At 36.2% G+C, this 21420-nt stretch overlaps 1 pseudogene across 1 annotated transcript; it reads left to right on the forward strand.

The window, feature by feature from the left end:
• Positions 1 to 15059: 15059 nt before the first annotated feature.
• On the forward strand, positions 15060 to 19232 carry LOC114261730 (protein N-terminal glutamine amidohydrolase-like; annotated as a pseudogene). Its single transcript, XR_014341888.1, has 6 exons — positions 15060 to 15251; positions 16809 to 16913; positions 17881 to 17958; positions 18079 to 18206; positions 18440 to 18564; positions 18818 to 19232. The product of XR_014341888.1 is annotated as a protein N-terminal glutamine amidohydrolase-like (transcript).
• The last annotated feature ends 2188 nt before the right edge of the window (positions 19233 to 21420 follow it).

Here is a 21420-nt window from a genome sequence, read left to right on the forward strand (position 1 = left end):
CTTGAAGAGTCCAACATCGGCAAAACAAGTACAAATGTTGACTGGAAGGGCCGTAGCTCTGAATAGGTTCATAAGCAGAAGTTTCGACAAGTGCAAACCTTTCTTTAGTTTAGTGAAGAAAGCCACAGACTTCTTATGGGCAGAAGAGTGTAAAGTTGGTTTGGCTGACTGGGCAGTTTACTATGTGAGTAAAACCCTAGCAGATGCAGAGACCAGATACTTACCCTTGGAGAAACTGACACTGGCCTTAGTAATGGCCTCCAAGAAGTTGAACCACTATTTCCAAGCCCACAAGATTGTGGTATTAATTGAGTATCCATTGAAGTCCCTGTTGCAGCAAGGAGATCTGACCGACAGGATAGCTAGATGGGCAGTGGTGTTGGGCCAATACAACCTGAAATTCAGACCTAGAATAGCAATCAAAGGCCAGGTTTTGGCCGACTTCGTGGCCGAGTTCACACCAGACGCCATCCCATATCGGGCTCCGTTGAGTCGCGATTTAGGATGTCCAGGAGAATAAGAAGAGACCCAGCTGGGAATGAAAAACCCCATAGCAGAGCAGAAGAAATAAGAGAAACTCAAGCCCTATGATATTTATATCGACGACTCCTTTCGCCTGTTCGTTGATAGGAGTTCAAACAGACAAGAAGCGGGGGCAGGGGTAATGCTAATATCTCCAGATGGACGAATGTTAGAGTAATCAATTCGTTTGGGGTTCAAAGCCTCCAACAATGAAGCAGAATATGAAGCACTGATCGTAGGATTAAAGCTGGCAGCAGCAATGGAAGCCGACGAAGTTGTAGTCTTCTGTGACTCCCAGCTTATTATGAACCAAGCAACGGGTGAGTATGCAGCCCGAGATGAAAGAATGATAGCCTATGTAAAAAAAGGTTATCAGACTGTTAGCCCTATTTCAGGATTGCCGACTACAACAAGTTAGCCGAGATGACAACAGTCATGCTGATGCCTTGGCTAACCTGGCTAGTGCAATGAAATTAGGGGAGGCAAGAACAATAGTGGTTGATTATTTTTCTGGCCCAAGTGTGGAACCACTAATCACAGAGTATGAAGCAATGTGTGTGGAGATGGGTACGAGTTGAATGGATGCAAAAGTAGTGTTCCTTAGGGATGGAAAACTACCAGAGGACATAAAAGAAGCACGCAAGACCAGATTGAAGTCAGCAAGGTTCAGTTTGACAGCAGAAGGACATCTCTACAAAAAGTCCTTTACTAGTCCCCTTTTGAGATGTGTGCACCCTTTCCAAGTCGAAGACTTGTAGTATGAAATACACGAAGGAGTATATGGAAGCCATGCTGAGGGCAGGTCACTTACTCATAGGGCCATTACCCAGGGGTACTGGTGGCCCTACATGTAGAAGGATGCTGAAGCCTATGTCAGAAAGTGCGAAAAGTGTTAAAGGTTCGCACCACTAATACATCAACCAGCAGCAGATTCGAATTCAGTATCCAGTCCTTGGCCATTTGCCCAGTGGGGCATGGATCTAGTTGGGCAACTACCCCAAGAAACTGGACAGAGAAAATTCCTGCTAGTAACAACAGACTACTTCACCAAGTGGGTAGAAGCAAAACCCCTTGCAAAGATTCGAGATGTTGATGTGAAGAATTTCATATGGAAGAACATCATTACCAGGTTTGGAATCCCAAGGGCAATAATAGCAGACAATGGCACACAGTTTGACAGTAAGTTAATCATGAGCTTTTGTTCCAAATACAAAATCAAGAACTATTACTCCACTCTAAGCTTCCCTCAAAGCAATGGACAGGCAGAAGCATCTAACAAAACTATCTTGGATGAGATCAAGAAAAGGCTGGAAGCAGCAAACGAAAAGTGAGTAAAAGAGTTGCCCAATGTACTCTGGGCATATTGGACAACGCTGAGAAGATCAACTGGGGAATCTCCATTTGCTATGGCTTATGACACAGAGGCAATAATCCCATTAGAAGTTGGCATCCCAGGGATCAGAACCCAGGGAGTAGAGAATAAGACAAATGAGGCATTTCTGGCATGAGATCTGGACCTGTTGGAAGAAAGAATGGAGAGGGCAGCAATTCGGCTGGGGGCATACCAACAACAACTTGCTAGGGCTTACAACAAGAAGGTTAACCCAAGAGAATTCAAAATTGGGGATCTTGTGCTGAGGAAAGTGGTCAGCAACAAGAAAGATCCCAAAAAAGGCAAGCTTGGCCCAAATTGGGAGGGGCCTTATAGAATCATCTCAATCGCGGGCAATGGGGCATATCGGCTTGAAGATAGTGAAGGCAAAGAGTTTCCAAGACCCTATAACACTTGCAATTTAAAGTTTTTCTATCATTAGATCTTCTGTTTATGTTATATTTACCCGAGGTATTAATAAAGTTTTAGTTTGGTAAAATTGAAATTGTGTGATTGAACTAAATAGTTCTATGGCAATGTTTCTGATTGAAACATGACGAATAACTTAGATTTATTATATGGCAGAGTTGAATTATACTTGCATATAATAGAGTTGAACTAGGTTGGCGATGTTTCCGATTGAAACATGACAAATAACTTAGACTTGTTATACAGCAGAGTTGAATTATACTTGCATATAATAGAATTGAACTAAGTTGGCGATGTTTCTGATTGAAACATGACAAATAACTTAGACTTATTATATGGCAGAGTTGAATTATACATGCATATAATAGAGTTGAACTAAGTTGGCGATATTTCTAATTGAAACATGACGAATAACTTAGACTTATTATATGGCAGAGTTGAATTGTACTTGCATATAATAGAGTTGAACTAAGTTGGATCAACCTAGACCTGCCATGTCGGCAGAATCAAACTCAGATTGGAACTAAGTGCATTTCAGTAAGATTAACAGAGAAGCCAAGGTTGAGAACCTCGGCTAGTCTGTGTTTGAATCTAACCTCGCCAACAAGATCATAGGCACATGCTTAATATGAACATAAGTGAAACTTAGGTTCACATTAAGGGGCAGAGAGTTGGAAAATGATGCTTGGGAGTTGGAATATACAAGCTAAAGTTGGCTTAACACTTGTTGAAATTTTCAAAAAAATTTACAAGTTGAAGTTAAGCCGAGGTGATATTGGAAGAAGTATCTACGTACTTGTCGAGATTACGAGGTTGCCAAGCTTGGAAAGTATGGAAGACTGAAGTCTTGATAGAAGACAATAAGTAAAATGGCAAGTTTTAGATAACACTTGTGAAAATATTTTTTAAGACAAGGCTGAGATAAACAAGTTGGAAGTTATGTCCGAGGTATTTTACTCCGAGGAGACTATATAGATAAAAGAATAAAACTGAAGACATGCAAAATATTCGAAGTATGGAAATAGTGAAGCATACAAACATACAAACACTTGAAAGAAGAAGTTATACTTGCATTCAAAAGAAAGAAAATGGCACTTCGGCCTACAGAGGGATTACTTGTTCAGATTACAAAAGCGGCACGTCGGCCAAATATAAAAACTAAAAACATTGTTCAGAATGTAAAAAGTACTAAGTACAAAGAAAAAGCTTATATTACTCGGCGTCGGTGGCAGGCTGTGTCTCAGCCCCAGAAGACAACTGGGAAATCTTCTCGGCAGCCTTCTCAGCCTCGAGCTCGGCGTCGATCTCTTGTAGAGTCTGATCAAAGCTTTTCTTGGTGATTGGCATCTCGGATGTTGTCTTCTTGGGAGGAGGCACCTTTTGAGACCTCATCCTCCTCATCTTGAGTCAAGTTTAGGACTTGCTCATTCAAAGTTGGGGACTTGGCCCCAACAGAAACTTAAGCATCAGTTGCCACCTCGACCTCTTTATCTTCCTCTTCCTCTCCATCTTCTTCTTTTTCTTCTTCTCCCCCCCCCCCCCCCCAGCCTTAGCCTCAAATTGGCTTGAAGCGAAAGGGAATGGCAACGCAAGACGACCTTCATCTTTGAGAGGAAAGTCCTCAGGGACAGGCAACTCCTTCAGAGCAACTATCCAACCAAGGGTGTAGCCCTTGTTACATGCCTGTCTGACTTGTTTCTTGTACTCCTCGCGGACGTCGGCTGCCCCCTTGGCATAAGCCTTCTCATCCGCTGCTTTGATCTCAGCGACTTTTGTGGCCAAGGCATCTCAGAGCTCGGCTTGGGCTTCGACTGTTTTTGCTTCAGCCTCTTTTTCTCAGCCTTGAGAACCTTAGCAATAGCCTCTGCAGCACCGATTTTTTCTCCAGCTTCATCTTGGGCTTGCTTGGTTGCCTTGGCTTAATTAATCAGTACTCTCATCTTGGCCTCAGCGTTGTTTAGAGATTTGAGCAAGCTAGCAACCTCTTTGGTCTTGTGGACCAACTCCTTCTTCATTTCCTTAGCTTGTATCGTAAAGGAGTGGGCGTGCTGGATCGCCTAGAAAAAATAGAGTGAACAAAACTTAGTAAACTTATTTAGTATGGAAACAAAGAATGAAGAGTACCAAGTGCTAGGAATTTACCTGTACAGAGTGCTGCACCATCAAAGCAAAGTTTTCATATTCACTGACCTCGGCCATACGATTGAGGTCATTAGAAATGAGCAATGCCATAGAGAGGGCAACGCCAACCTCTATATCAGAGGTGCTATCGTCGGCTCTGACTGGCTTGTCCTCAATCGTAATGGAAGGGGCCCAGGGGTCGTTGGATTTAAGGGAACCCGAGGTGGCCGTAGAATCCGACCTCGGCTTCTTCGACTTAGTAGATTCAGAGGGGTCAGCCTCTGCGAGTCTCCTCGGCGGTAGAGCTTGTTTTCTCGACCTCGGCAAGTTTTGAGATTGGAATTGTGTCTTCAGACTCAACTTGAGTAAAAGAGGCCTTTGCCTTGGCCGTCTTTACCCTTTTTTGCTTCAGTTTAGGTTGGGATTGTGATAGAGAAGATTGGACTGTGACAATATTGGGGATGTCGGCTAAAAGGTCTTCAGCAATATCCTTTTTCCGTCCCATCTCGTCGACGGCAACGGCGACAGTGACTCTAGTGCCAAAGTGGATCGCTGAAAGTGCAGTCGGTGGGTTGGTTAGATTGTAAGCCGACGCCTTAGAACTTTGGTGCTTTTGGCTACAAGTTCTACCAGTAGGAGTGTTGGTAGGAACTCGACAACGGCGTCGACGCTGCACTGGAGGAATGAGTTAGGGAGCAGATGTTGACGGCTGCTCTGTTGGGCCAGAGGTTGATCCTTGGTCTGGCCTTGATGATGACTCGGCTTGAGGGGTTGTTGCTAAGGGTGGAGACTTGCTCTTCTTGGGGACGTCGGCCAATGTGGATTTCTAGGTCGGGATGTAGTTGAGCAGTAAAGGGGCCATGCGCTGATTAACAGGCAACCCCAGCAGCCTCTTGAAGTCTTTGCTTGGGAAGAATGTCTTACGAAAATCTTTGGGTGGCTGAGGAAGAGCTGCAAGTACAAAAAACAGACATTAGAACATATAAAAGTAACAAAATAGTAAAGACTTGAAAGCAAATAAAGTGGCACTTGGTCCTTACCATTACCCTCTTTAAAAACTGATCGGCTCAAGGAGTAGAGGTGGAGGTCATCATCTTGAAGGAACTCCCAGTTACCCCAAGACGATGAAGTAATCATCTTCAGCATCTTTATTGGAGTGTGGGAAGTCGGCGATAAGTTTGTACTTGGTCGACCTCGGCTTAAGGTAATAGATGTAGCCTTTTTCTGATTTTAGGCCACACATGGTATAACAGTATTGGATATCGGCAAGGGTTATCCTAGCGTTTTCTCGGCTAGCTAGAGCAATTATGCTATTAATGACTCTGTAAGAGTTAATGGCTAGCTGCATTGGGTTAAATTTGTAATAATGAAGGACTTGGCGGAAGAGGATGTCGAGGGGGAACCTAAGTCCACACTCTATGAAAGCGACTACTGGGAACGACATGAAGTTGTCGTCAGGCATGATGGAGTCCTCCTCCTCAGCCAACCTAAGATGGACGTCGGCAGGGATGGAGAACTCTTGCCTAAAGTATTCAAGTTTCTCTGGGGTATCTACCCTCCACCTAAACATACCCATGACGTCGGCTAAAGAAGGAAAGTATGAGATCCTAAGGGAAAATAGCTGGTTTGGGTTTGATAGACCTCAGCTAAAGCCCTAAACAGAAACTGGGGCAAGGGTTTTTTCAAGATCAAGGGGAGATTGTTACAATTTTCCTAAGTTTGTGATTTCTCTACCAAATCCCAAGCCTAAAACTATGGAAACAAGAATTGGGAGCAAGAATTTGGAAATAAGGCAAGAAAAGCAGAAAACCACAATGATTCAGACTCAAGAAAACAAACAAGAATTCAAGAACATTGAATAAAATGTGAACGTGCACAAGTCGAAGACAGTGGCAATTGCAAGAACATCAAGTGTATGAGCGGTTCGTGTGTGCATGTGTATACCCAGAAACAGAGTGGATAGAGGCAAAATCACAAGCAAAATGAAATTTACAACACAGATGAAGATTCAAGAATATGAATGGATTCGCAAATGGCAATATACAAGCATAGCAAAGTTTAAAATAAATCAGAAAAATTGAAACAAGAAGAAGCAATGACTTACCAAAGAGAATAACGCCGGTGTGATATACGCCGAAGTTGAGCGGTAGTGGAATGAGTAGCAGAACGGTGGGTGTTTCGCCAGAGGAGGTAAATGGAAGCAGTAACGAAAGCTTTGAGAGAACGAAAATGGAGGATTTGAGAGAGAAGTGTTAGAGAGAGAAAACTTGAGCGAAATCACAGATGTAGAAGTAAAGAAACGAAGAGAGAGGGAAGTGTTTTTGCTAAAACACGAAAAGATTGCAAAGTTACATTGAATGTGCCCAAGATGACGTGCCTGTCAGGAGGCGCACGCAGAAGCGACGCGACCTGATGGTGCGTGTCAGGTACGAATCAATAAAGAGAAGACGTGTGGCGAAAACGGTTGAGAAACCGTGCATGACAGCTCATGCACATGTGGAACTCTTGGAGTTCTTGATTTAATGAAGCAAAGACCTCAGCTGGGGAGACAATCTCAGTTGAAGAACTTAAAATAAATTTTTTTCTTTTTGGTCCTTGGACATTGGTGGAACAGACTACAGGTCTTGGTCATATGGAGCCGACTAATGATGACTTCGGTAATGAAGGATAGAGCAAGTTTAGCCAACGTGCTATATGGACAAAAGATATAGGTTCTATCACCTCAGGATGCCGAGGTAATAGAACCTAGGGGGCAGTTGTGGGGGCGTATTTTGTAAATAACAACACGTGGCCAAGGTGACACCGAAGTGTTAACCGAGGTGCCACGTGTCCTGGTCATGACGCCGAGGTGATCTCAACTAGGCCGAGATTAACTGCGAAGATACCGGAGTCCGAGATGAACGGATAAGTTATAAGAGTCCTAGAATGAGAGAGGACTTCAGCCTGGATAAGGATAAAGCTCTTAGGGAGTTTATCTTTATCTATTGGAGTGTCCAAGAGAAGCTAGACTTCTACAGGGATCAAGTCAGTGCTCACTATAAAAGTAAGGTACCCTCGTGGGTCTAAGGTACGCTTTTTTGTTCCCTGACTAGTGAGTTAAAGCACTGTTTGCTATCTTTGTGAGATAGTTGTGTACTGACTTGATCGTCAGAGTGCCCTCGGGTGGAAGAACCACCGCCGAAGTCTTATCTTTCTGTGACAGGTCATTCGGGCGCAATTTATTCTGCTGATATTCTCCAGCTACGTACCTATTTGACAGTGTGGTCAAAAATCAACACACACAAAACCTATAAACTTCTTGAATGAATTTGAATCATATATAAAAAAAATTGAGCATTTTTCTATATATAAATTATGTGTTTGTGGCATTTACTCACTCATACATATACAAGGATTGATAGATATAAGATAAATAATAAATTGATACATACGAGAAAGACAATTGAATCTCACTTCTTCTTTTTTTATTTATTTTTTAATTGGACTTATTTGATGTAATTTATTACAGATCAAAAAATAGAAATGAAAAATATCTTACAAGGCTTGCTACCAAATTGAGCACCTTTGCATGTTATAGATAGGAAATATTTAGGTATTATTGTTAGGTAGAATGTTATATTTAAACATCCAATCGAAACATCGGTTCCTTAATCCCAAAATTTCCCTTTAGTTGATTGGACAGGAGTGTTTTTATTGTCATTTATTTCTTGTCAAATTGGAATTTTTTAATAGATCATCTCTATTTCTAACAAGTGCTTTGGACGAAAGCAAAAAATATATAAAAATAAAAAACATATTACTTTTAGTATATTTTAGATTGTTTCAAAACACCTTTTAACATTTATATTCATTCATTTAACTTGTCATTTTGTAGGCTTCCAATACTAAATAACATTATAGAACAAAAAGAGATTGAGGGGGCCTTTTTCTTGAATAATTATTGGGTGTTCTTAGAGCACGGTAACAAAGTACTTTAAGGTGTTACGATTGATAAAAAATATAAGACCCATAATTTGTGTCAAGTAATTAAAGAATATGAAAAGATATAATACGTAATATGCTGAATTTTAAACTATAAATACGTAACGCTCTAAGAATATTGAATAGTTTTCCTTTCTTTCCTTACTTTTTCCAACCAATTTGCTCTTGTTTGACAGTTTTGTTGAAAGAGCACTAAATGAACATATCATGTTGTTTGTGATATTTGTTGAAAGAGCACTAAATGAACATATCATGTTGTTTGTGATATTAAATGCACATTTTGTATGCCCCCCCCCCCCCCCCCCTAATTGTGGTGCCCAAGGAAGCATAATGTTCACAAACACTCACAACATTGTTTGGTTGAATCCAAATGGGTCCATTGAGGATATTTGGTATTTAGACATTCTGTGTTGGTCTTATTCACTTGCAATTTTCCTATAATTTACAATTTCCCCCATATATTAATAGGTGTTTTTAAAACATTTATTAGCATATTTAAAATGATTGTACATATATTTATAAAAATTGATACATGAGAATAGGGACCCAAGATTTTAATGTAGGGGAACGAACATATATATTAACAAAAGTTTAAAAAAGAAAGTATAAACTATAACATCATTTCCTATTGATATAATTGGCGAAAAATAATTTGAAAAGATTTATAAATAAATAGGTTTTCTTATATTTATGTTGAGTTACAGAAGATAGAAATTGTAAGATAATCTATCGACACTAATTATGAGAAATCAATTATTTTAATTATATTTTGGCCAAATTGTTAAATTTTATACTTAGAACCACATATTTCATAGATACAGAAGGGTGTGGGTCACCAATTAAACATTTTTAAAACCTAGATAGAGTGAATTTGCATAATTTAAAAATAATCATAACAAATACTCATATAAAAAAAAGGTTTTTTAAAATCGTGGGAGGATGATCGCCCACTCTTTCCCTTCTCTGGATCTATCATTGAATGAGAAATAAACTACATCTTTTAATGCTTTATTAGCCAATATTTTTAGAGTATTCATTAAAAAAATTATAGCCAATAGTGTAATACACAAGACTCCTATTCATATAGAGCGTAGGATAGATAAGATGTATTTATAAATAGACTATTTTTATATTTCGAACTCATAATGACTACATCAAAAAAGAACAATGTTATCACTATCTCATGATCAACCCTCCAAAAGTTACATATCTAAAAATAAATAAATAAATAAATCATTAAAAAAAAAAATCAACTTGCCGTCCATTCACATCTACAGTGTGTACCAATTCATACTATCCACCAAACACAATAACATCTAAGGGTGTAATCATGGCCCGGCCTGGCCCATTCGGGCTTTGTAGGCTGGCATTTTTTTAGCAAGCTGGGCCAAGCCGGCCCATGGGTCAAAAGGTGGGGCCCAGACCCAAGCCCAAGCTCAAGCCCAAGCCCAAGCCCACTCATAATAGGGCCTAGGGCCTGGGCTCGGGTCTTGGACCGAGCCTAGTCGGGCTTTTTTTTTTTAATATTAGAAATAAAAAATAAAAAATTATACTAGAGTATTTTAATTACGATTAATGAAATATTTTGTTTGGTTATGTAATGTTTTATGGTGATATTTAAATTTAATTATATATGACTTATGTTTTTTTAATTATGAATTTATAACTAAAAAAGTATGCAATTAAGTAATTTTTTTTTCTTTCGAAATGAATAATTTTATATATATGAAATTGAAACTTTCAATATTATAACATTAAATTATTTATATAACATTTATTGAATGAATAATTTTTATTTCAAAATGAAATAAAATATTATAAAAATTGATATTATTAAATAAATTAGGTATAGATTACTAATGATGGTATAGCAATTGCATCACTATAGGTCAAGTACATCCCAACTAGGTTGACACCTGCTAGCCTACCAATCATTTACATTATACTCCACCTCAATAATCTAATATAAAAACAAAAACAAAAACCAAGAAAAAAACGAAATGAAATAAAATAGTAAAAAATAAATTGTTGATCAATCATCGGAGGAGACAGACATTTCAGTCGCGTTGCCCGATGATATGTCATCCAAATCATATTGAATTCGCTCATTTTCACTAAAATTTTGTTTTCTTATAAGCGCGTGCGTATGATCTCTGGATATTATCAGTGCTTCAACCATTTCGGGTGAAAGCCTGCTTCTATAGTCACTCAGCACCTGTCCACCTGCACTAAAAGCTGTTTCCGAAGCAACTATAGAAATAGGAACGGTTAGTATATCACAGCCCATTTGTGAAACCACGGGCCACATAGATTCATTTTGTTTCCACCATTCCAAAATGTCAAAATTATCAGAATCATCCACTGACGGACTTTCCAAATAACGTTGTAGTTCAGAACTACTTATACTTGTATATTGAGATATTCTTCTACTTTTTATTACTGTGAAAATACTTAATCTCCCGTCTCAAGATTGGACTGCTAGTGTAGTGTGTGTAGGTGTATTTACAGATGCAGCTGCCCTGTATTATTGAAATAATTTGTTGCATGTTTACATAATAGGGGCAAACTGCATTTGATCAGCGAAAATACGCTCTAAAAATTCTTGTAAACCAACTTCTTTACACATAGGATCAATTATTATAGCTAAACCTAATAGATGAGGCAAATGATGAAAATATTTATCAGGTTGTTTACTTTGTAAATGTTTGTCAGAATGCCTTTTTAAATGACTAGTACCTCCTGCAGATACAACATTAAGTAACACATGCACAATATTTACATTTTGCTTTAAATGTAATTGTGCCATCAGGATTATTTATAGATATTTTTTCAAAATGTTCCTAAACACTACTACTTCTGCTCCTAGATGATGATCCAACTGTTGGATGAGGGATATTAGAAGGAAAATCAACAGATTCATGTGGTGTAGTATACGTATCAACATCGACATAAACATAAAGCATATTAGAATCCATAGTAATGCAAGTAAAACAATATATAAGAATTAACAATTAATTTAAATAATGTGTAAATTCAATCAGTAAAAAATAATAATTAATATATGTGCATAAATAATTAATGAAAAAAATAAGTAGTTAATAAATTTAATTAAACTGATTAATGTTACCGACTGGCGAATGTGATATAGAAATTTTTTTCTTTTGCTAAAAGTTTATTGTTGCACAATTGCAATTACCACTTAGGGATGACACTTCAAAATTAATCGAGAGTTGAGAGAGATTAAGAGTTTAAGAGAGATTGAGAGAGTTTAAAAGAGAGAGAGAGAGAGACAGAGAGAATGATTTGTTGTGAATTTTATTTTAAAAAATGAAATATATTTATAGTAGTTTGAATTATAACCGTTTGAATTATGACCGTTTGTATATTTATATATGTCCGTTTGAGTTGCATTTAAGTAGGAGATGCAATGCAATGCAATGACTCAATTTTGATTAGTCTAGGCTAGTACTATGGTAGATAGGGGGGCTGGCAGTGGCAGCAAAGTTTTAGGAAACAATTGCCTCTTTTTCGGGCAACCATTTGGATGATGCTCTTTGTTCAGTGGGAGCCATCACGAGTTCCATTTTGCTAATCGGAACCGTGCAATGTGTACAAATCGTCGAGTAATATATGTTTATAAAAAATCACGTTGATCGGATATCTACAACTATCTGTTCAGATTAGTTTTTTGTGTCAGCCATTAACTATAACACCATGCATTTTTATACAAAACTGATTTGATCATGTAGTTAGCAATATTCGATTAACGTGATTTTTTATAAGCATATAGTAATGGATGAGTTCTACACATTAAACGTTCGGATTATCAAAACGGGACTCGTGATGAGCCCCACGGGCCCAATATTACCGTCCAACTTAGTAAATATATATATGTATTTTTTTTTTCTTTTCACAGTATGTACTTTCTCATCAAACAATGATGTAAAAAATTAAAGAAAAAAAAAATGAAGGCCAACTGCGGACTGTGCACTGCCAGCCAAAGTGTGGCAGGGCATAATGGTGGCGTGATACATCATACTTTTTCATTAAACAATTATTAATTTGATTTTAATTTAATAAATTATTATTAGTTTTTGTTTTATTTTTAAATTATTAATGTTATTTATTTAATTATATTAATTTTTATTATTTTATTATATTATTTTTATAAAATCAATCTTTTTATTTATTTTATTATTTTTATAAGATCAATATTTTTATTTATTTAATTATTTAATTATTTTATTTTTATAAGATCAATCTTTTTATTTTTTATTTTTATAAGATCAATCTTTTTATTTATTTAATTTTTTTATTTTTATAAGATTAATCTTTTAATTATTTTATTTTTATAAGATCAATCTTTTTATTTATTTAATTATTTTATTTTTATAAGATTAATCTTTTTATTTATTTTATTTTTTATTTTTTTAATTATTTAATTATTGTAAGTTATTTTTTATTTTTATTTTTTGAAATTTGATCATTAGTAGAGAGAGAGTTTGTGGGCTGGGCTGGGCCAAGCCCCTAAATTTTTTTGGGCCGGGCCGGGCCGTAAATGGAAGGCCCATGCCCAGGCCCAAGGTACCAGGCTAAGCTCGGGCTTGGGCTTAACCGGGCCGAAACGGGCCGAGCCTACCTCGGACTTCGAGCCATTTTTACACCCCTAATAACATCAAACAATGTTTGCAAAAAAGATTAAAATCTAGAATTCAATAGGTCAATAAAACTACATAAAATGCAAGTAAGTCAGTAGTGAAGAGCAGCATAAGTAAATGTAGTTGGATGGCTTTCTTCAGCGAGAAGAGTAACAGACCCATAACTGATAAAGAAAGGCTTTCTTCTTCTTTTTTCTTTTTTTTTTTTTGAAAATTAAAAAAAAAAAAAAAAAAAAAAAATTTCTTCAGTACATGTAGGGGTGTAATTTTGGCCTGGCCCATTCGGGGTTGGGGCGGGCCGATGTCGGGCCTTGCGAGCTCCCGCCAAAAAATTGGGTCGGGCCATAAAATTAGGCCCAGGCCCAGGGGTATTCGGGCTTTAGGCGGGCCAGTGGACCGGACCGGACCTCAAGGCGGGTCCTTGGGCTTGGGCCTGAGCCCAAGCTTTGGGCGGGCTTGGGCTGGCCTAAACAATTTTTAAAAATTTTTTTTTTTTTTTCCACCAAAATTTTATTATTTTTTATTAAAAATAATACTAGGCATCGGGCGGACCGGGCTGGGCTTTTGGGAGGGCCTTGAGCAAGCCAATGGATCGGGCCGAACTTCAAAACGATGGCCCAGGCCCAAGGCCTCAGGCTAGGCTTGGGTTCGGACCTAGACGAGCCTTAACGGGTTGGGCTCACCTCGGGCCACGGGCCAAAATTAGAACCCAAAGTACATGCTTTTTCATGGAGACCCAAAAAAAACATACGCAAATAAAATTGAAATAATTGAAATGCAGGCTTTTCATAGGGAAAAGAATAAGTTTTTACCAAAAAAAAAAAAAAGTAAAGAAAAGAAAATAAAAGGATAAAGAAAGATAAAGCCAAAGGGGCCCACAATGGGCCTTATGTGAGCAAAATGGGCCTTCATTTTCTTTCTGAAACGTATACCAACCTATGAATTGTATACATCAGTCACAACCACATTCAAGTTTGGAAATATGATCCACCACAGGTACATGCATTTTGGAAAAAAGAACTACTGGACTGTCTAAATGGAAAAGGTTGCTCATAGTATTTTATTATTAAGGAAAGTTAAGGTTGGAGTTGGAAAAAAAAATTATTAATACATAGAAGGTTATAAGTGACACTTGTACCCCTTGTGTGTTTATAATTTTTTTTCCCAATCCCTACCTGCATATAGTTTCCCTTTATTATTATTATTTTTTAAGTTTATGTTAGACCAAAAATAATTAGTTTAAAATCTAACTATTTATGAGTTAAAAAGAGTATTTTTTACTTTTTAATTGTCAATTTTTAACTTATAAAAATATTATAAAGAGACTTTAAATAAATTAATTATTTGAAAATTGAGAGAGATGGGCTTTTAATTTTTGATTTTCAATTTTTACCTTCATATGGGACACCAAAACACAATATAAAAATATCCTTCCTGTCTAACTAGATTGGATCCGATCTAGCATAATTTGAGTCTCTTTTAGTGCTTCGACCCAAAGCAATACCTTTTTTTTTTCTTTTTTTTGAATGCATAGCTTTTAGTTAGTTGATCTCAGTAATCAGAATGATATAATTTTCATTACTCATAATAAATCATTTATATAAAAAAAATTAAGTTAATTGAATATTGGTATCTACAAGTTTAATCATATTTATGTTTAAAAAATTGATAATAAATATAATTTAAAAAATAAATCTCTATTTTTTAAAAAAATAAACGAAATCTTAACAAGTGAAGATTGATCTGCTCTGCTCAACTTAAGTTTTACATGAAAATTTTATTAAAAACAATACTGAAAGTATTGCAATACACATTATTGAGATGGACCAACAGGAGCCCAAATTTTCCACAAGCCCAACTATGTAAAAATTTCCTTTTTTTTAATAATTGCGAGAACGACATCGTATAAAGAAAGATCCTTCATACCCACCAATGCCGTGTCCTTTACGTAATCCCCAACTCAAATTCTGCAAAAAATACCAGTTCTTTGGAGAATTTTTAATCTGTGTGTTGTGTATTTTCTGAACAACAAATCATATACAACAAACAAACATATATATAAATATATATATATATATACAGATGACGACTTCGAATTTGGATTTTCAATCAGAAATCACTATTGCTCCATTGAACTCGTCCCAGTTTCATCATACCCCGTTCTACTGGTACTCTCTCTCTCTCTCTCTCTCTCTCTCTCTATCTGTCAAGATTCTCTCTCTACATTTGGAAAATATGCACACATGTTACGGGAATTTAGTTTTGAGCAGCTTATGTATATACTAGGGTTAAGTTAAATGCGATTTGCACATACCCTTTTTGCTCAAATGCCTCTTTCAGTGATCGTTTTTGGTTTTTTTTTTTTTCTTTTCCCAACTTGTTATTAAGCTTATTTACAATTGATGGTTTTGTTTGGAATTAATTATATGTTAGTTGTGTTCTGCCCAAAATTTATCTCACATATAATATGGGTTCTCATCAATTGTATTTTTTTTTAATACATTTTTTTACATTAGTAAATAATGAGCAATGCTACGACACTTAAAATCTTACTAAAAAGCATCCAGGGCCAAACATCATTCGAGGTTTAAATATTATTATTTTTTTAACAATCAATTACATTTGACTATTTGTATTTTTAGTAAGATTCTTAGTACTTGTAGAATTATTCATAAACAAATGCTTGTTAATCTGTGAATTGGGGTCTTGTCCGACCGAGTTTCATCTTCTTGCCTAAACCCAATTGGTGTTAGGGAAGAGTTTGCCTAAAACTAAATGGCGCTAGGGAAGATTTCAATAATATCTTATATGGTATTCGATATCACGTTAGCACGCCGGTTTTTAGAGCAGTTGTAGTGAGCGACATTGTATACACAACATTCCCTCCCTCTCTTGGGACTCGAATCCCATGATAACCTGAATTTGATACCACTTGTTAGAGAATGCTTCACTTAATTCTTCTATAACATTCGACATTATGCCACAACCTGTTTTTTGAGCTGTCATAGGGATCGGTGTACTCAATACAAGGGACTAATATGTATGCACACGTTGATATTGTGGCACGTAAGCAATAAAATCCTTTGTGTCTGATTTTAACTGTTTTAGACTTTTAGTTCTATGTAATTCTTGAGTTGAAGTTGTGGATAATATGATACATTAAACGAAGTCCTGCAGAATCCAATAATATTTCTTATCTAGCCTTGGCTGTCGAGAAATTCTGTAACTATGTTTTATATCTCATAAGAATGAGGGGGCATATGGACTGGCAGTGTCTCGAGATACATAAAGTTTCCAATGGTTCTATATATAATCTTAACATAAATACCATTGGAAAAACATTCTTATCATTTGGTAAAATCCCCCTGCACCTGACTTGGAAGAAGTTATGGATGTGTTTGAGAGAGTTATAGGTCACTACATCAAAGACAAGGAGTCATTCTTTATACTGCTACCAGATATGCTTCATTTTTATAAGATAATAAAATAGTTTTGTTTAATATATTTATTTATTTTCTTTTATTAAATTTAATGAATAATTTTTGAAAAATAAAATAAAATAAAATAATATTCAATGCAAGAAGGTAGGCTGGATCTCTGTCAAGCAAATAATCCTGAAGTTTCTTTGCCTACATTTGATTAACATGCATTACCCTTCAGCTGTTTCTTTTTTTTATTTCCTCAATCAAGTTTTTTTGAGTTGTTTTTTATATTATTTTTTGTAGTGAGGAGAACGTATACTTGCTTGCAAAAAGCTCTGCACAAGTGGGGTAGCTGATGCAGAGGGATCTGATCTATTTGTTGTTTTCATCTCCAATGAGAAGAAGCAGGTGTGTAACCTCCCATTTTTCTTATCTTGTTTGTTGTCTTCCACTAGATTCTGGAGGTTCTGTGATATATTTCTCATCATTCGCCTGAACTGGATTTTTAATTTTCAAAGCTCTATTTGGTGTCGCAAAAATGAGACATAAAACTTCTAACTGATAAACCCAATCCTCGACTTCCTTAGCTTCATTAAAACGCCATCCCAAAAACTCGATTGCACTGTTGTCATGGACGGAAAGCATCTCCCCCTCCCAACCACCCTTACAGCCATGATGACCAACACTCAACAGTTTTGGAGGCCATGTTGGTGCCTCCACTTCCTGAACAAAGATCTTCAGCTCAGACTTTTTCGTCCAACCACCACCATGAAAGGTCCTTGATGATGATCATGGGACCCATACCCTTCGCTTAAGGGTTCCAAATCTTATTATACTTGAGTATCCATTCAATAGATGCAGCATCATATGTTGTTAAACATGTGCAATTGATGTGGTATCATCACTTGTTGATGCATAAATAAATGCAACAAATTGCTTGATTTACTTTTCGTAATCACCCATTTTGAGTGTCCACTTTTTTCCTGTTTCCATTTGGTGGAACTTGTCATAAACTTCTTTTAGTACCAGATTTTTGTAGCTGGAGCAATACTTAGCTTAAAACCAGATCCTATTTCGCATTGTTGTCTTCTGAAGACATCCGAATTGAATTCCAATTTTATTTTTTCATTTTCTCTTTGGAACCAGTAAGAAGGTAATGATATCATACTCAAGAAAGACTGTCTAAGCGTCTAAGCCCCCCCACGTTATATGTAAAGAGCCATCAGGACTCCACTTTAGCTCTAATTGAATTTTGACAATTTCACGTGGTTTTGCTTTAGTAAACAAAAGAAAAGGCATTCAGTCATAAATGCACTATTGGATAGATTAAATTTGTTGTAGACAAGGGTGTGCTGAACTGATGACCGCCTTGCAGGTTCCACCGTGGCCTCAGAAGGCCAGCCAGAGAGCTGATGGAGTTATTCTGTGGGATTATCACGCCATCTGCATTCAGGTGACTGTTGTGTTGGTTGGAAGAGTCTTGTGAACCAGCATACTTATTTTTTGCATTAATGGTTATTAGAAACAACATTTTTGTTTACAAAATTCTCATATTGCAATGACTGTAACAGAGAAAAAAAGGTGACACTCTTCTCCTCTAGTGTGGGATTTAGATTCAAGTCTTCCATTCCCATCTCCTCTGGCCTCCTATGTCTCGGAAACTATACGACCATCTTTTCAGCTATTTTCTGAGTTTCAGAGGTAATATCTAGTCTTTCTTAGGTTGCCATACAAATTTTCTGAGTTCATTTATCCTTTCATTGATATGCCTTGTCATGGTTGATTATTCAAGGAAGCTTTCTGTCTTTCTTTTCCTGTATTTTTTTTTATCACTTGATGAAAATTGATTCATCACCTTGTGCATTGCTAGATATCTTTAAAACCCAACTGTGAAAATATAAGAGTTCATGGGAAAAACCACTCTGTGTTCTCAGGTTTTTCCGGGTTGTGCATGCTCCAATATTCCTTCGTTCCTTTGCATCTGATAGAAGACACATGAAAGATTCTGTAGGAAACTGGATTGCGCAGCCACCTGCATATGAAGCAATAGTTGCTGAAGGTAAATGAATGAATCAGTTAGATTTCAAATTTGTGCCTATGAATATTGAACTCACTTTCCAATTGAACTTCTGTGAATACTGATACAATATTATTACTTTGTGAAAGAGATTGTAGTTTGAAATTTTGAATTGTATTTCGTGAACAAATTTTCGAAAATATATATATATATATACTTGGAAAGTCATGCTTTTGATCATTGATTATGTCTTTTTTCCCCCTTCCTGCTAATTCCTCTGTTTTTACTTGTGTAGATGGAACTGTTCACAGCCTGAATGAGTACATTGAGATCTCTACAGCAGGCTTGGCGAAAGATATAGGAGTTGATTTGATCGATGCAGTCCATAGTCAGAAACTTGGCGTTACGGTGAGTGAGACCCAATTGGAGGAATTTTTCTCCTTGATTTCCTGATATGACCAGTGAAACCACTCTGAGCTCGAACCTGCAATTAGGAAACAGTTTAAAGTATAAGCCACAACTGCTTGCGATTGTCACTTGATGCATTCCTGTAAGTGAATGAGATCTGTTGATTGTGTTGATTCAGAATGATTTTTTTTTTTGTTTGTATCTTTGTAAATTTTGTTTGATGGAAAATGGGTATATTGAACTCATGTGTTGTGGGTTTTGCCAACTTTCCATTTACAATAAAATCTGTGTTGTTTAATTAACTGCTATTGGACAAATAAATGGTTTGGTGTTCAGTTTTCGCTGTCTGTTTTTGTTTTGCACAAACGAGCTGAATTGCTTTTGTTAGTCGGTCATTTTTGTTTGAAATCTAAAACAAAAGAAAGGTGAACTAAATTGGAAATGTTAAAATGGATTCCTTTAGGCTCAGGCCAGAAACAAAATGGATTATTAAAGGATTGTTGCTGTGTCATGTAGGCAAACTAGGGTGCAACTCTTGCGGGTTTGGACGGATTGATAGGTCTTTTAAGCTCAACCTAAGTTGTTCTGAGAGTTGTTTAGGTTCGAATTGTAACCCGAGGCTGTATAATGAAACTCAACCCAAGTTAAATCTGAATTGTCCAAATTTTATATAAATTTTAGTTTCCCCCTCACTTATTTTTTAATGCAGCTAAGTTAATTAATTTGTTAAAATTAGATTTTATTTATATTTTTTTTAATAAAATCTTTAATAGCATAAAAACAAATAATTTATAAGATGCTACTATGGTGGTCTTCACAATTTTGGAACTTGGTTATTTGAGTTTATTTTTTGACTATTTTAACTTGACTAAAAAAATTTGTGTTTAGAAAGGTAGTTGCCTTTTTTTTTTTAATAGTTGATTTGATAGTTGTGAGAGAAAAAATGAAATAATTATAGTTTTAATAACTATAACAATTATAGTTTGAAATTTGTGTTTTTTTTTTTATAATAATTATAGTTGTTTTTATTAACTATTTTAGTCTCAAACCCTCTTTCCAAATAGAGCCAATTTATAAGTGAGAAAAAAATATATAAAATTTTATATTGTGTTACTTATATATATAATATATTTAATATGATTTAACGATTTAAATTACTTTAATATCATTTAATAATTAATAATTTATACATTTATACATTTATTTGCTATATATATAATTCAAATTTCGAATTGCTTGGTTGCGTAATGTCTTTGCACCCTTAAACAAAACTGCTTTTCAACCATTCTATCTTTCATCGCTGTGAATTTAGCAATTCCAATGCAGTTGCTTCATAAATTCTTCGACTGCATGTTCTACCTCAGATAATTTTGAGAATAAAAAATTTGTAAGTGGAAATTTTTTGGGGGGCAAGTATAGAAGTGGAAAATTTGAAAGAGAGACAAAAAACCTAAGACCCAGTTTGATTTTTAGATATAAAAGGTTGGATTGGATATTATATATTATGAGGTTCACATATCCTATGTTTGCAAAAAAAAAAAAAATTTTTTTTTTAAGAGAATATAATCTACTGTAGGATTGTATATCTCTTAAAATTGATGGATATACAATACCACTCTCCCCCCATTATATCACGTCCTCTGATCTGGGATAAAAGTTAGAGAAATTTAGCTATAAACTCCCTTTATCTTCCTTTCATTGTTAAAAGGACTAAGAAAAAAATTATACTTTTTAAACCCCCTCATAATTATAAAATCTTGCATAAAGGACAAAATTTATTATTTAAATATTTTATTAGACTATTATACCCTCAACTAAATTATGATTTATTATTTAAAATTATACTTTCTACAGCCTCTCTTGAATCTCCATTGTCATCTCCATCACTCTCCCTCTCCCTTGCTCCTGAATCGCCTTCTGCAAAAACATCTCACTCTCTCCCGTCGCAATCAACCGATCGATCGTCGATTCATCCGCCTTTTCACCTATCACTTTATAGTATCGTCGTTCAACTGTCTCTTTGTACTCAGCCGTGATTAATTACCGGATATCTATGAAACAATTCATCGAATCGTTCAGTTTTTTGCGGAGGCCGTTCACGACCGAGCTGCGTGTGTGGTCTGAAGAGCTTCCGGTTAAATCTCTGCAACATCTCAACAGTAGTGAGACTCGCATAGTTCTTCTCAGCAATCAATTTGTAGGTCTCCTCCGATTGGACCTCGTAAACGAACTCGTGAGACCTAGAACCCTAGTTCGCCAATGCAAGCACATAAGAAGGGAACATTGACTCTGGAATCGCGCTAAACAGAGTCTGGATTGGTGATTTGAGGATTGTAGATTTGGATTTGGGATAGTGAAGTGGAAAGTAATTTAGATATGTATGTGAGATTCGATCCGTCCCAAACGTAATACGAAGCTAATGCGTTGCATTGTTGTTGTTCACTACTGCATTTGGAATCTACTCCAATGGAAAAGAGGATGATTTGAGTT

Source organism: Camellia sinensis, chromosome 10 (assembly GCF_055761805.1).
Source record: "Camellia sinensis isolate YWXY chromosome 10, ASM5576180v1, whole genome shotgun sequence".
Taxonomy (NCBI): Eukaryota; Viridiplantae; Streptophyta; class Magnoliopsida; order Ericales; family Theaceae; genus Camellia; species Camellia sinensis.